The sequence below is a fragment of the Pristiophorus japonicus genome, unplaced genomic scaffold, assembly GCF_044704955.1.
Source record: "Pristiophorus japonicus isolate sPriJap1 unplaced genomic scaffold, sPriJap1.hap1 HAP1_SCAFFOLD_99, whole genome shotgun sequence".
Taxonomy (NCBI): domain Eukaryota; kingdom Metazoa; phylum Chordata; class Chondrichthyes; family Pristiophoridae; genus Pristiophorus; species Pristiophorus japonicus.
The window spans coordinates 1665599-1679256 of record NW_027254919.1 but is presented as its reverse complement, the minus strand read 5'-3'; the positions used below and the strand labels follow the sequence as shown (position 1 = coordinate 1679256).

Genomic DNA, 13658 nt, shown 5'->3' with positions numbered 1-13658 from the left:
CATGCAGTACATGGTTTGCACTCAACAAAACGTTGCATTTTCTTTTCATGCCAAGCATTATGCATGAATGCATTGCAATGCCAACGCACGTTTTACCTGGCAAGACTGAAGTACAATCTGTGCTGAACAGTGTGAAACAGAAACAGATATTATGAGAAGCCATTGCCTCAACGGCATCTGTGTGAATTGCTCTGCATCGATAATTAACAGACCGTTAATCGGTGAAACTGACGCTGTGAATGCAAAAAGGACAATCCAAAGTGTAATGTTGGAATTGATTTGGCAGATTTTGAGAAAGCTTTCAAATATTTTGGCATAGTTGGTTCCATGGTGTAATGGTGAGCACTCTGGACTCTGAATCCAGCGATCCGAGTTCAAATCTCGGTGGAACCTGAATGTTTGTTGTCCCAGCTGCTGAAAATTTGGACCAAGCATGTAGAAGGCTGCTTTTTGGCAGTTTTGTTGCCTTTGTCATTGATGCTTGATCTGCAAGTCGAGTTTTCAAATCGTGTGTTCAACCGGCAGTTACCTGTTCCAATCAGCAGAGTAGAAATTAGTTTGCTGTTTAATGCTGCCTTTGCCTGCACAATGTGTGCTGAGATTATCTGTGCAATATGCACTCCGCAGCATGAATAAACGCAATGCCTTTTGAAATGCATGGATTGCACTCAACAAAACGTTGCATTTTCTTTTCATGCCAAGCATTTTGCATGAATGCATTGCAATGCTAACACACGTTTTACCTGGCAAGACTGAAGTACAATCTGTGCTGAACAGTTTGAAACAGAAACAGCTATTTGAGAACCCATAGCCTCAACGGCATCTGTGTGAATTGCTCTGCATCGATAATTAACAGACCGTAAATAGGTGAAACTGACGCTGTGAATGCAAAAATATCAATCCAAAGTGTAATGTTGGAGTTGATTTTGTAGATTTTGAGGAATGTTTCAAATGGGCGACCGTAGTTGATTCCATGGTGAAATGGTGAGCACTCTGGACTCTCAACTCCAGCAATCCTGGTTCAAATCTCAGGGGAGCCTGAATGGTTGTTGTCCCAGCTGCTGGAAATTCAGGTCAAACAAGCAAAAAACTGCAGGTTTGCAGTTTTGTTGCCTTTGACATTGATGCTTGATCTGCAAGTCGAGTTTTCAAATCGTGTGTTCAACCGGCAGTTCCCTGTTCCAATTAGCAGAGGAAAAATTAGTTTGCTGTTTCATGCTGCATAATGTGTGCTGAGATTATCTGTGCAATATGCATTCCTCAGGATGAATAAATGCAACGCCTTTTGAAATGCATGCAGTACATGGTTTGCACTCAACAAAACGTTGCATTTTCTTTTCATGCCAAGCATTTTGCATGAATGCATTGCAATGCCAACGCACGTTTTACCTGCCAAGACTGAAGTACAATCTGTGCTGAACAGTGTGAAACAGAAACAGATATTTGAGAACCCATAGCCTCAACGGCATCTGTGTGATTTGCTCTGCATCGATAATTAACAGACCGTAAATAGGTGAAACTGACGCTGTGAATGCAAAAATATCAATCCAAAGTGTAATGTTGGAGTTGATTTTGTAGATTTTGAGGAATGTTTCAAATGGGCGACCGTAGTTGATTCCATGGTGAAATGGTGAGCACTCTGGACTCTAAACTCTAGCAATCCTGGTTCAAATCTCAGGGGAGCCTGAATGCTTGTTGTCCCAGCTGCTGGAAATTCAGGTCAAACAAGTAAAAAACTGCAGGTTTGCAGATTTGTTGCTTTTGACATTGATGCTTGATCTGCAAGTCGAGTTTTCAAATCGTGTGTTCAACCGGCAGTTCCCTGTTCCAATCAGCAGAGGAAAAATTAGTTTGCTGTTTCATGCTGCATAATGTGTGCTGAGATTATCTGTGCAATATGCATTCCTCAGGATGAATAAATGCAACGCCTTTTGAAATGCATGCAGTACATGGTTTGCACTCAACAAAACGTTGCATTTTCTTTTCATGCCAAGCATCATGCATGAATGCATTGCAATGCCAACGCACGTTTTACCTGGCAAGACTGAAGTACAATCTGTGGTGAACAGTGTGAAACAGAAACAGATATTATGAGAAGCCATTGCCTCAACGGCATCTGTGTGAATTGCTCTGCATCGATAATTAACAGACCGTAAATCGGTGAAACTGACGCTGTGAATGCAAAAAGGACAATCCAAAGTGTAATGTTGGAATTGATTTGGCAGATTTTGAGAAAGCTTTCAAATGTTTTGGCATAGTTGGTTCCATGGTGTAATGGTGAGCACTCTGGTCTCTGAATCCAGCGATCCGAGTTCAAATCTCGGTGTAACCTGAATGTTTGTTGTCCCAGCTGCTGAAAATTTGGACCAAGCATGTAGAAGGCTGCTGTTTGGCAGTTTTGTTGCCTTTGTCATTGATGCTTGATCTGCAAGTCGAGTTTTCAAATCGTGTGTTCAACCGGCAGTTACCTGTTCCAATCAGCAGAGTAGAAATTAGTTTGTTGTTTAATGCTGCCTTTGCCTGCACAATGTGTGCTGAGATTATCTGTGCAATATGCACTCCGCAGCATGAATAAACGCAATGCCTTTTGAAATGCATGGATTGCACTCAACAAAACGTTGCATTTTCTTTTCATGCCAAGCATTTTGCATGAATGCATTGCAATGCTAACACACGTTTTACCTGGCAAGACTGAAGTACAATCTGTGCTGAACAGTTTGAAACAGAAACAGCTATTTGAGAACCCATAGCCTCAACGGCATCTGTGTGAATTGCTCTGCATCGATAATTAACAGACCGTAAATAGGTGAAACTGATGCTGTGAATGCAAAAATATCAATCCAAAGTGTAATGTTGGAGTTGATTTTGTAGATTTTGAGGAATGTTTCAAATGGGCGACCGTAGTTGATTCCATGGTGAAATGGTGAGCACTCTGGACTCTCAACTCCAGCAATCCTGGTTCAAATCTCAGGGGAGCCTGAATGGTTGTTGTCCCAGCTGCTGGAAATTCAGGTCAAACAAGTAACAAACTGCAGGCTTGCAGTTTTGTTGCCTTTGACATTGATGCTTGATCTGCAAGTCGAGTTTTCAAATCGTGTGTTCAACCGGCAGTTCCCTGTTCCAATCAGCAGAGGAAAAATTAGTTTGCTGTTTCATGCTGCATAATGTGTGCTGAGATTATCTGTGCAATATGCATTCCTCAGGATGAATAAATGCAACGCCTTTTGAAATGCATGCAGTACATGGTTTGCACTCAACAAAACGTTGCATTTTCTTTTCATGCCAATCATTTTGCATGAATGCATTGCAATGCCAACGCACGTTTTACCTGCCAAGACTGAAGTACAATCTGTGCTGAACAGTGTGAAACAGAAACAGATATTATGAGAAGCCATTGCCTCAACGGCATCTGTGTGAATTGCTCTGCATCGATAATTAACAGACTGTAAATCGGTGAAACTGACGCTGTGAATGCAAAAAGGACAATCCAAAGTGTAATGTTGGAATTGATTTGGCAGATTTTGAGAAAGCTTTCAAATGTTTTGGCATAGTTGGTTCCATGGTGTAATGGTGAGCACTCTGGACTCTGAATCCAGCGATCCGAGTTCAAATCTCGGTGGAACCTGAATGTTTGTTGTCCCAGCTGCTGAAAATTTGGACAAAGCATGTAGAAGGCTGCTGTTTGGCAGTTTTGTTGCCTTTGTCATTGATGCTTGATCTGCAAGTCGAGTTTTCAAATCGTGTGTTCAACCTGCAGTGAGCTGTTCCAATCAGCAGAGTAGAAATTAGTTTGTTGTTTAATGCTGCCTTTGCCTGCACAATGTGTGCTGAGATTATCTGTGCAATATGCACTCCGCAGCATGAATAAACGCAATGCCTTTTGAAATGCATGGATTGCACTCAACAAAACGTTGCATTTTCTTTTCATGCCAAGCATTTTGCATGAATGCATTGCAATGCTAACACACGTTTTAGCTGGCAAGACTGAAGTACAATCTGTGCTGAACAGTTTGAAACAGAAACAGCTATTTGAGAACCCATAGCCTCAACGGCATCTGTGTGAATTGCTCTGCATCGATAATTAACAGACCGTAAATAGGTGAAACTGACGCTGTGAATGCAAAAATATCAATCCAAAGTGTAATGTTGGAGTTGATTTTGTAGATTTTGAGGAATGTTTCAAATGGGCGACCGTAGTTAATTCCATGGTGAAATGGTGAGCACTCTGGACTCTAAACTCTAGCAATCCTGGTTCAAATCTCAGGGGAGCCTGAATGCTTGTTGTCCCAGCTGCTGGAAATTCAGGTCAAACAAGTAAAAAACTGCAGGTTTGCAGTTTTGTTGCCTTTGTCATTGATGCTTGATCTGCAAGTCGAGTTTTCAAATCGTGTGTTCAACCGGCAGTTACCTGTTCCAATCAGCAGAGTAGAAATTAGTTTGCTGTTTCATGCTGCATAATGTGTGCTGAGATTATCTGTGCAATATGCATTCTTCAGGATGAATAAATGCAACGCCTTTTGAAATGCATGCAGTACATGGTTTGCACTCAACAAAACGTTGCATTTTCTTTTCATGCCAAGCATTTTGCATGAATGCATTGCAATGCCAACGCACGTTTTACCTGCCAAGACTGAAGTACAATCTGTGCTGAACAGTGTGAAACAGAAACAGATATTATGAGAAGCCATTGCCTCAACGGCATCTGTGTGAATTGCTTTGCATCGATAATTAACAGACCGTAAATCGGTGAAACTGACGCTGTGATTGCAAAAAGGACAATCCAAAGTGTAATGTTGGAATTGATTTGGCAGATTTTGAGAAAGCTTTCAAATGTTTTGGCATAGTTGGTTCCATGGTGTAATGGTGAGCACTCTGGACTCTAAACTCCAGCGATCCTTGTTCAAATCTCTGGGGAGCCGGAATGTTTGTTGTCCCAGCTGCTGAAAATTTGGACCAAGCATGTAGAAGGCTGCTGTTTGGCAGTTTTGTTGCCTTTGTCATTGATGCTTGATCTGCAAGTCGAGTTTTCAAATCGTGTGTTCAACCGGCAGTTACCTGTTCCAATCAGCAGAGTAGAAATTAGTTTGCTGTTTAATGCTGCCTTTGCCTGCACAATGTGTGCTGAGATTATCTGTGCAATATGCACTCCGCAGCATGAATAAACGCAATGCCTTTTGAAATGCATGGATTGCACTCAACAAAACGTTGCATTTTCTTTACATGCCAAGCATTTTGCATGAATGCATTGCAATGCTAACACACGTTTTACCTGGCAAGACTGAAGTACGATCTGTGCTGAACAGTTTTAAACAGAAACAGATATTTGAGAACCCATAGCCTCAACGGCATCTGTGTGATTTGCTCTGCATCGATAATTAACAGACCGTAAATAGGTGAAACTGACGCTGTGAATGCAAAAATATCAATCCAAAGTGTAATGTTGGAGTTGATTTTGTAGATTTTGAGGAATGTTTCAAATGGGCGACCGTAGTTGATTCCATGGTGAAATGGTGAGCACTCTGGACTCTAAACTCTAGCAATCCTGGTTCAAATCTCAGGGGAGCCTGAATGCTTGTTGTCCCAGCTGCTGGAAATTCAGGTCAAACAAGTAAAAAACTGCAGGTTTGCAGATTTGTTGCTTTTGACATTGATGCTTGACCTGCAAGTCGAGTTTTCAAATCGTGTGTTCAACCGGCAGTTCCCTGTTCCAATCAGCAGAGGAAAAATTAGTTTGCTGTTTCATGCTGCATAATGTGTGCTGAGATTATCTGTGCAATATGCATTCCTCAGGATGAATAAATGCAACGCCTTTTGAAATGCATGCAGTACATGGTTTGCACTCAACAAAACGTTGCATTTTCTTTTCATGCCAAGCATCATGCATGAATGCATTGCAATGCCAACGCACGTTTTACCTGGCAAGACTGAAGTACAATCTGTGCTGAACAGTGTGAAACAGAAACAGATATTATGAGAAGCCATTGCCTCAACGGCATCTGTGTGAATTGCTCTGCATCGATAATTAACAGACCGTAAATCGGTGAAACTGACGCTGTGAATGCAAAAAGGACAATCCAAAGTGTAATGTTGGAATTGATTTGGCAGATTTTGAGAAAGCTTTTAAATGTTTTGGCATAGTTGGTTCCATGGTGTAATGGTGAGCACTCTGGACTCTGAATCCAGCGATCCGAGTTCAAATCTCGGTGGAACCTGAATGTTTGTTGTCCCAGCTGCTGAAAATTTGGACCAAGCATGTAGAAGGCTGCTGTTTGGCAGTTTTGTTGCCTTTGTCATTGATGCTTGATCTGCAAGTCGAGTTTTCAAATCGTGTGTTCAACCGGCAGTTCCCTGTTGCAATCAGCAGAGGAAAAATTAGTTTGCTGTTTCATGCTGCATAATGTGTGCTGAGATTATCTGTGCAATATATTCCTCAGGATGACGAAATGCAACGCCTTTTGAAATGCATGCAGTACATGGTTTGCACTCAACAAAACGTTGCATTTTCTTTTCATGCCAAGCATTTTGCAGGAATGCATTGCAATGCCAACGCACGTTTTACCTGGCAAGACTGAAGTACAATCTGTGGTGAACAGTGTGAAACAGAAACAGATATTATGAGAAGCCATTGCCTCAACGGCATCTGTGTGAATTGCTCTGCATCGATAATTAACAGAGCGTAAAGAGGTGAAACTGACGCTGTGAATGCAAAAAGGACAATCCAAAGTGTAATGTTGGAATTGATTTGGCAGATTTTGAGAAAGCTTTCAAATGTTTTGGCATAGTTGGTTCCATGGTGTAATGGTGAGCACTCTGGACTCTGAATCCAGCGATCCGAGTTCAAATCTCGGTGGAACCTGAATGTTTGTTGTCCCAGCTGCTGAAAATTTGGACCAAGCATGTAGAAGGCTGCCGTTTGGCAGTTTTGTTGCCTTTGTCATTGATGCTTGATCTGCAAGTCGAGTTTTCAAATCGTGTGTTCAACCTGCAGTGAGCTGTTCCAATCAGCAGAGTAGAAATTAGTTTGTTGTTTAATGCTGCCTTTGCCTGCACAATGTGTGCTGAGATTATCTGTGCAATATGCACTCCGCAGCATGAATAAACGCAATGCCTTTTGAAATGCATGGATTGCACTCAACAAAACGTTGCATTTTCTTTTCATGCCAAGCATTTTGCATGAATGCATTGCAATGCTAACAAACGTTTTAGCTGGCAAGACTGAAGTACAATCTGTGCTGAACAGTTTGAAACAGAAACAGCTATTTGAGAACCCATAGCCTCAACGGCATCTGTGTGAATTGCTCTGCATCGATAATTAACAGACCGTAAATAGGTGAAACTGACGCTGTGAATGCAAAAATATCAATCCAAAATGTAATGTTGGAGTTGATTTTGTAGATTTTGAGGAATGTTTCAAATGGGCGACCGTAGTTAATTCCATGGTGAAATGGTGAGCACTCTGGACTCTAAACTCTAGCAATCCTGGTTCAAATCTCAGGGGAGCCTGAATGCTTGTTGTCCCAGCTGCTGGAAATTCAGGTCAAACAAGTAAAAAACTGCAGGTTTGCAGTTTTGTTGCCTTTGTCATTGATGCTTGATCTGCAAGTCGAGTTTTCAAATCGTGTGTTCAACCGGCAGTTACCTGTTCCAATCAGCAGAGTAGAAATTAGTTTGCTGTTTCATGCTGCATAATGTGTGCTGAGATTATCTGTGCAATATGCATTCTTCAGGATGAATAAATGCAACGCCTTTTGAAATGCATGCAGTACATGGTTTGCACTCAACAAAACGTTGCATTTTCTTTTCATGCCAAGCATTTTGCATGAATGCATTGCAATGCCAACGCACGTTTTACCTGCCAAGACTGAAGTACAATCTGTGCTGAACAGTGTGAAACAGAAACAGATATTATGAGAAGCCATTGCCTCAACGGCATCTGTGTGAATTGCTTTGCATCGATAATTAACAGACCGTAAATCGGTGAAACTGACGCTGTGATTGCAAAAAGGACAATCCAAAGTGTAATGTTGGAATTGATTTGGCAGATTTTGAGAAAGCTTTCAAATGTTTTGGCATAGTTGGTTCCATGGTGTAATGGTGAGCACTCTGGACTCTAAACTCCAGCGATCCTTGTTCAAATCTCAGGGGAGCCTGAATGTTTGTTGTCCCAGCTGCTGAAAATTTGGACCAAGCATGTAGAAGGCTGCTGTTTGGCAGTTTTGTTGCCTTTGTCATTGATGCTTGATCTGCAAGTCGAGTTTTCAAATCGTGTGTTCAACCGGCAGTTACCTGTTCCAATCAGCAGAGTAGAAATTAGTTTGCTGTTTAATGCTGCCTTTGCCTGCACAATGTGTGCTGAGATTATCTGTGCAATATGCACTCCGCAGCATGAATAAACGCAATGCCTTTTGAAATGCATGGATTGCACTCAACAAAACGTTGCATTTTCTTTACATGCCAAGCATTTTGCATGAATGCATTGCAATGCTAACACACGTTTTACCTGGCAAGACTGAAGTACGATCTGTGCTGAACAGTTTTAAACAGAAACAGCTATTTGAGAACCCATAGCCTCAACGGCATCTGTGTGAATTGCTCTGCATCGATAATTAACAGACCGTAAATAGGTGAAACTGACGCTGTGAATGCAAAAATATCAATCCAAAGTGTAATGTTGGAGTTGATTTTGTAGATTTTGAGGAATGTTTCAAATGGAAGACCATGGTTGATTCCATGGTGAAATGGTGAGCACTCTGGACTCTAAACTCTAGCAATCCTGGTTCAAATCTCAGGGGAGCCTGAATGCTTGTTGTCCCAGCTGCTGGAAATTCAGGTCAAACAAGTAAAAAACTGCAGGTTTGCAGTTTTGTTGCCTTTGACATTGATGCTTGATCTGCAAGTCGAGTTTTCAAATCGTGTGTTCAACCGGCAGTTCCCTGTTCCAATCAGCAGAGGAAAAATTAGTTTGCTGTTTCATGCTGCATAATGTGTGCTGAGATTATCTGTGCAATAGGCATTCCTCAGGATGAATAAATGCAACGCCTTTTGAAATGCATGCAGTACATGGTTTGCACTCAACAAAACGTTGCATTTTCTTTTCATGCCAAGCATTATGCATGAATGCATTGCAATGCCAACGCACGTTTTACCTGGCAAGACTGAAGTACAATCTGTGCTGAACAGTGTGAAACAGAAACAGATATTATGAGAAGCCATTGCCTCAACGGCATCTGTGTGAATTGCTCTGCATCGATAATTAACAGACCGTTAATCGGTGAAACTGACGCTGTGAATGCAAAAAGGACAATCCAAAGTGTAATGTTGGAATTGATTTGGCAGATTTTGAGAAAGCTTTCAAATATTTTGGCATAGTTGGTTCCATGGTGTAATGGTGAGCACTCTGGACTCTGAATCCAGCGATCCGAGTTCAAATCTCGGTGGAACCTGAATGTTTGTTGTCCCAGCTGCTGAAAATTTGGACCAAGCATGTAGAAGGCTGCTGTTTGGCAGTTTTGTTGCCTTTGTCATTGATGCTTGATCTGCAAGTCGAGTTTTCAAATCGTGTGTTCAACCGGCAGTTACCTGTTCCAATCAGCAGAGTAGAAATTAGTTTGCTGTTTAATGCTGCCTTTGCCTGCACAATGTGTGCTGAGATTATCTGTGCAATATGCACTCCGCAGCATGAATAAACGCAATGCCTTTTGAAATGCATGGATTGCACTCAACAAAACGTTGCATTTTCTTTTCATGCCAAGCATTTTGCATGAATGCATTGCAATGCTAACACACGTTTTACCTGGCAAGACTGAAGTACAATCTGTGCTGAACAGTTTGAAACAGAAACAGCTATTTGAGAACCCATAGCCTCAACGGCATCTGTGTGAATTGCTCTGCATCGATAATTAACAGACCGTAAATAGGTGAAACTGACGCTGTGAATGCAAAAATATCAATCCAAAGTGTAATGTTGGAGTTGATTTTGTAGATTTTGAGGAATGTTTCAAATGGGCGACCGTAGTTGATTCCATGGTGAAATGGTGAGCACTCTGGACTCTCAACTCCAGCAATCCTGGTTCAAATTTCAGGGGAGCCTGAATGGTTGTTGTCCCAGCTGCTGGAAATTCAGGTCAAACAAGCAAAAAACTGCAGGTTTGCAGTTTTGTTGCCTTTGACATTGATGCTTGATCTGCAAGTCGAGTTTTCAAATCGTGTGTTCAACCGGCAGTTCCCTGTTCCAATCAGCAGAGGAAAAATTAGTTTGCTGTTTCATGCTGCATAATGTGTGCTGAGATTATCTGTGCAATATGCATTCCTCAGGATGAATAAATGCAACGCCTTTTGAAATGCATGCAGTACATGGTTTGCACTCAACAAAACGTTGCATTTTCTTTTCATGCCAAGCATTTTGCATGAATGCATTGCAATGCCAACGCACGTTTTACCTGCCAAGACTGAAGTACAATCTGTGCTGAACAGTGTGAAACAGAAACAGATATTTGAGAACCCATAGCCTCAACGGCATCTGTGTGATTTGCTCTGCATCGATAATTAACAGACCGTAAATAGGTGAAACTGACGCTGTGAATGCAAAAATATCAATCCAAAGTGTAATGTTGGAGTTGATTTTGTAGATTTTGAGGAATGTTTCAAATGGGCGACCGTAGTTGATTCCATGGTGAAATGGTGAGCACTCTGGACTCTAAACTCTAGCAATCCTGGTTCAAATCTCAGGGGAGCCTGAATGCTTGTTGTCCCAGCTGCTGGAAATTCAGGTCAAACAAGTAAAAAACTGCAGGTTTGCAGATTTGTTGCTTTTGACATTGATGCTTGATCTGCAAGTCGAGTTTTCAAATCGTGTGTTCAACCGGCAGTTCCCTGTTCCAATCAGCAGAGGAAAAATTAGTTTGCTGTTTCATGCTGCATAATGTGTGCTGAGATTATCTGTGCAATATGCATTCCTCAGGATGAATAAATGCAACGCCTTTTGAAATGCATGCAGTACATGGTTTGCACTCAACAAAACGTTGCATTTTCTTTTCATGCCAAGCATCATGCATGAATGCATTGCAATGCCAACGCACGTTTTACCTGGCAAGACTGAAGTACAATCTGTGGTGAACAGTGTGAAATAGAAACAGATATTATGAGAAGCCATTGCCTCAACGGCATCTGTGTGAATTGCTCTGCATCGATAATTAACAGACCGTAAATCGGTGAAACTGACGCTGTGAATGCAAAAAGGACAATCCAAAGTGTAATGTTGGAATTGATTTGGCAGATTTTGAGAAAGCTTTCAAATGTTTTGGCATAGTTGGTTCCATGGTGTAATGGTGAGCACTCTGGTCTCTGAATCCAGCGATCCGAGTTCAAATCTCGGTGTAACCTGAATGTTTGTTGTCCCAGCTGCTGAAAATTTGGACCAAGCATGTAGAAGGCTGCTGTTTGGCAGTTTTGTTGCCTTTGTCATTGATGCTTGATCTGCAAGTCGAGTTTTCAAATCGTGTGTTCAACCGGCAGTTACCTGTTCCAATCAGCAGAGTAGAAATTAGTTTGTTGTTTAATGCTGCCTTTGCCTGCACAATGTGTGCTGAGATTATCTGTGCAATATGCACTCCGCAGCATGAATAAACGCAATGCCTTTTGAAATGCATGGATTGCACTCAACAAAACGTTGCATTTTCTTTTCATGCCAAGCATTTTGCATGAATGCATTGCAATGCTAACACACGTTTTACCTGGCAAGACTGAAGTACAATCTGTGCTGAACAGTTTGAAACAGAAACAGCTATTTGAGAACCCATAGCCTCAACGGCATCTGTGTGAATTGCTCTGCATCGATAATTAACAGACCGTAAATAGGTGAAACTGATGCTGTGAATGCAAAAATATCAATCCAAAGTGTAATGTTGGAGTTGATTTTGTAGATTTTGAGGAATGTTTCAAATGGGCGACCGTAGTTGATTCCATGGTGAAATGATGAGCACTCTGGACTCTCAACTCCAGCAATCCTGGTTCAAATCTCAGGGGAGCCTGAATGGTTGTTGTCCCAGCTGCTGGAAATTCAGGTCAAACAAGTAAAAAACTGCAGGTTTGCAGTTTTGTTGCCTTTGACATTGATGCTTGATCTGCAAGTCGAGTTTTCAAATCGTGTGTTCAACCGGCAGTTCCCTGTTCCAATCAGCAGAGGAAAAATTAGTTTGCTGTTTCATGCTGCATAATGTGTGCTGAGATTATCTGTGCAATATGCATTCCTCAGGATGAATAAATGCAACGCCTTTTGAAATGCATGCAGTACATGGTTTGCACTCAACAAAACGTTGCATTTTCTTTTCATGCCAATCATTTTGCATGAATGCATTGCAATGCCAACGCACGTTTTACCTGCCAAGACTGAAGTACAATCTGTGCTGAACAGTGTGAAACAGAAACAGATATTATGAGAAGCCATTGCCTCAACGGCATCTGTGTGAATTGCTCTGCATCGATAATTAACAGACCGTAAATCGGTGAAACTGACGCTGTGAATGCAAAAAGGACAATCCAAAGTGTAATGTTGGAATTGATTTGGCAGATTTTGAGAAAGCTTTCAAATGTTTTGGCATAGTTGGTTCCATGGTGTAATGGTGAGCACTCTGGACTCTGAATCCAGCGATCCGAGTTCAAATCTCGGTGGAACCTGAATGTTTGTTGTCCCAGCTGCTGAAAATTTGGACAAAGCATGTAGAAGGCTGCTGTTTGGCAGTTTTGTTGCCTTTGTCATTGATGCTTGATCTGCAAGTCGAGTTTTCAAATCGTGTGTTCAACCTGCAGTGAGCTGTTCCAATCAGCAGAGTAGAAATTAGTTTGTTGTTTAATGCTGCCTTTGCCTGCACAATGTGTGCTGAGATTATCTGTGCAATATGCACTCCGCAGCATGAATAAACGCAATGCCTTTTGAAATGCATGGATTGCACTCAACAAAACGTTGCATTTTCTTTTCATGCCAAGCATTTTGCATGAATGCATTGCAATGCTAACACACGTTTTAGCTGGCAAGACTGAAGTACAATCTGTGCTGAACAGTTTGAAACAGAAACAGCTATTTGAGAACCCATAGCCTCAACGGCATCTGTGTGAATTGCTCTGCATCGATAATTAACAGACCGTAAATAGGTGAAACTGACGCTGTGAATGCAAAAATATCAATCCAAAGTGTAATGTTGGAGTTGATTTTGTAGATTTTGAGGAATGTTTCAAATGGGCGACCGTAGTTAATTCCATGGTGAAATGGTGAGCACTCTGGACTCTAAACTCTAGCAATCCTGGTTCAAATCTCAGGAGAGCCTGAATGCTTGTTGTCCCAGCTGCTGGAAATTCAGGTCAAACAAGTAAAAAACTGCAGGTTTGCAGTTTTGTTGCCTTTGTCATTGATGCTTGATCTGCAAGTCGAGTTTTCAAATCGTGTGTTCAACCGGCAGTTACCTGTTCCAATCAGCAGAGTAGAAATTAGTTTGCTGTTTCATGCTGCATAATGTGTGCTGAGATTATCTGTGCAATATGCATTCTTCAGGATGAATAAATGCAACGCCTTTTGAAATGCATGCAGTACATGGTTTGCACTCAACAAAACGTTGCATTTTCTTTTCATGCCAAGCATTTTGCATGAATGCATTGCAATGCCA

General features: G+C 41.5%; 8 non-coding genes across 8 annotated transcripts; all 8 read left to right on the top strand.

Annotated features, from left to right (window-relative positions):
- Nucleotides 1–321: 321 nt before the first annotated feature.
- Nucleotides 322–393, top strand: trnaq-cug (transfer RNA glutamine (anticodon CUG)). Its single transcript has one exon. It is a non-coding gene; the product is annotated as a tRNA-Gln (tRNA).
- Nucleotides 394–2260: 1867 nt separating this feature from the next.
- Nucleotides 2261–2332, top strand: trnaq-cug (transfer RNA glutamine (anticodon CUG)). Its single transcript has one exon. It is a non-coding gene; the product is annotated as a tRNA-Gln (tRNA).
- A 1221-nt stretch (nt 2333–3553) lies between these two features.
- Nucleotides 3554–3625, top strand: trnaq-cug (transfer RNA glutamine (anticodon CUG)). Its single transcript has one exon. It is a non-coding gene; the product is annotated as a tRNA-Gln (tRNA).
- A 2515-nt stretch (nt 3626–6140) lies between these two features.
- On the top strand, nt 6141–6212 carry trnaq-cug (transfer RNA glutamine (anticodon CUG)). The gene has a single exon. It is a non-coding gene; the product is annotated as a tRNA-Gln (tRNA).
- Nucleotides 6213–6784: 572 nt separating this feature from the next.
- trnaq-cug (transfer RNA glutamine (anticodon CUG)) lies at nt 6785–6856 on the top strand. Its single transcript has one exon. It is a non-coding gene; the product is annotated as a tRNA-Gln (tRNA).
- A 2515-nt stretch (nt 6857–9371) lies between these two features.
- On the top strand, nt 9372–9443 carry trnaq-cug (transfer RNA glutamine (anticodon CUG)). The gene has a single exon. It is a non-coding gene; the product is annotated as a tRNA-Gln (tRNA).
- Nucleotides 9444–11310: 1867 nt separating this feature from the next.
- On the top strand, nt 11311–11382 carry trnaq-cug (transfer RNA glutamine (anticodon CUG)). Its single transcript has one exon. It is a non-coding gene; the product is annotated as a tRNA-Gln (tRNA).
- Nucleotides 11383–12603: 1221 nt separating this feature from the next.
- On the top strand, nt 12604–12675 carry trnaq-cug (transfer RNA glutamine (anticodon CUG)). Its single transcript has one exon. It is a non-coding gene; the product is annotated as a tRNA-Gln (tRNA).
- Nucleotides 12676–13658: the final 983 nt, after the last annotated feature.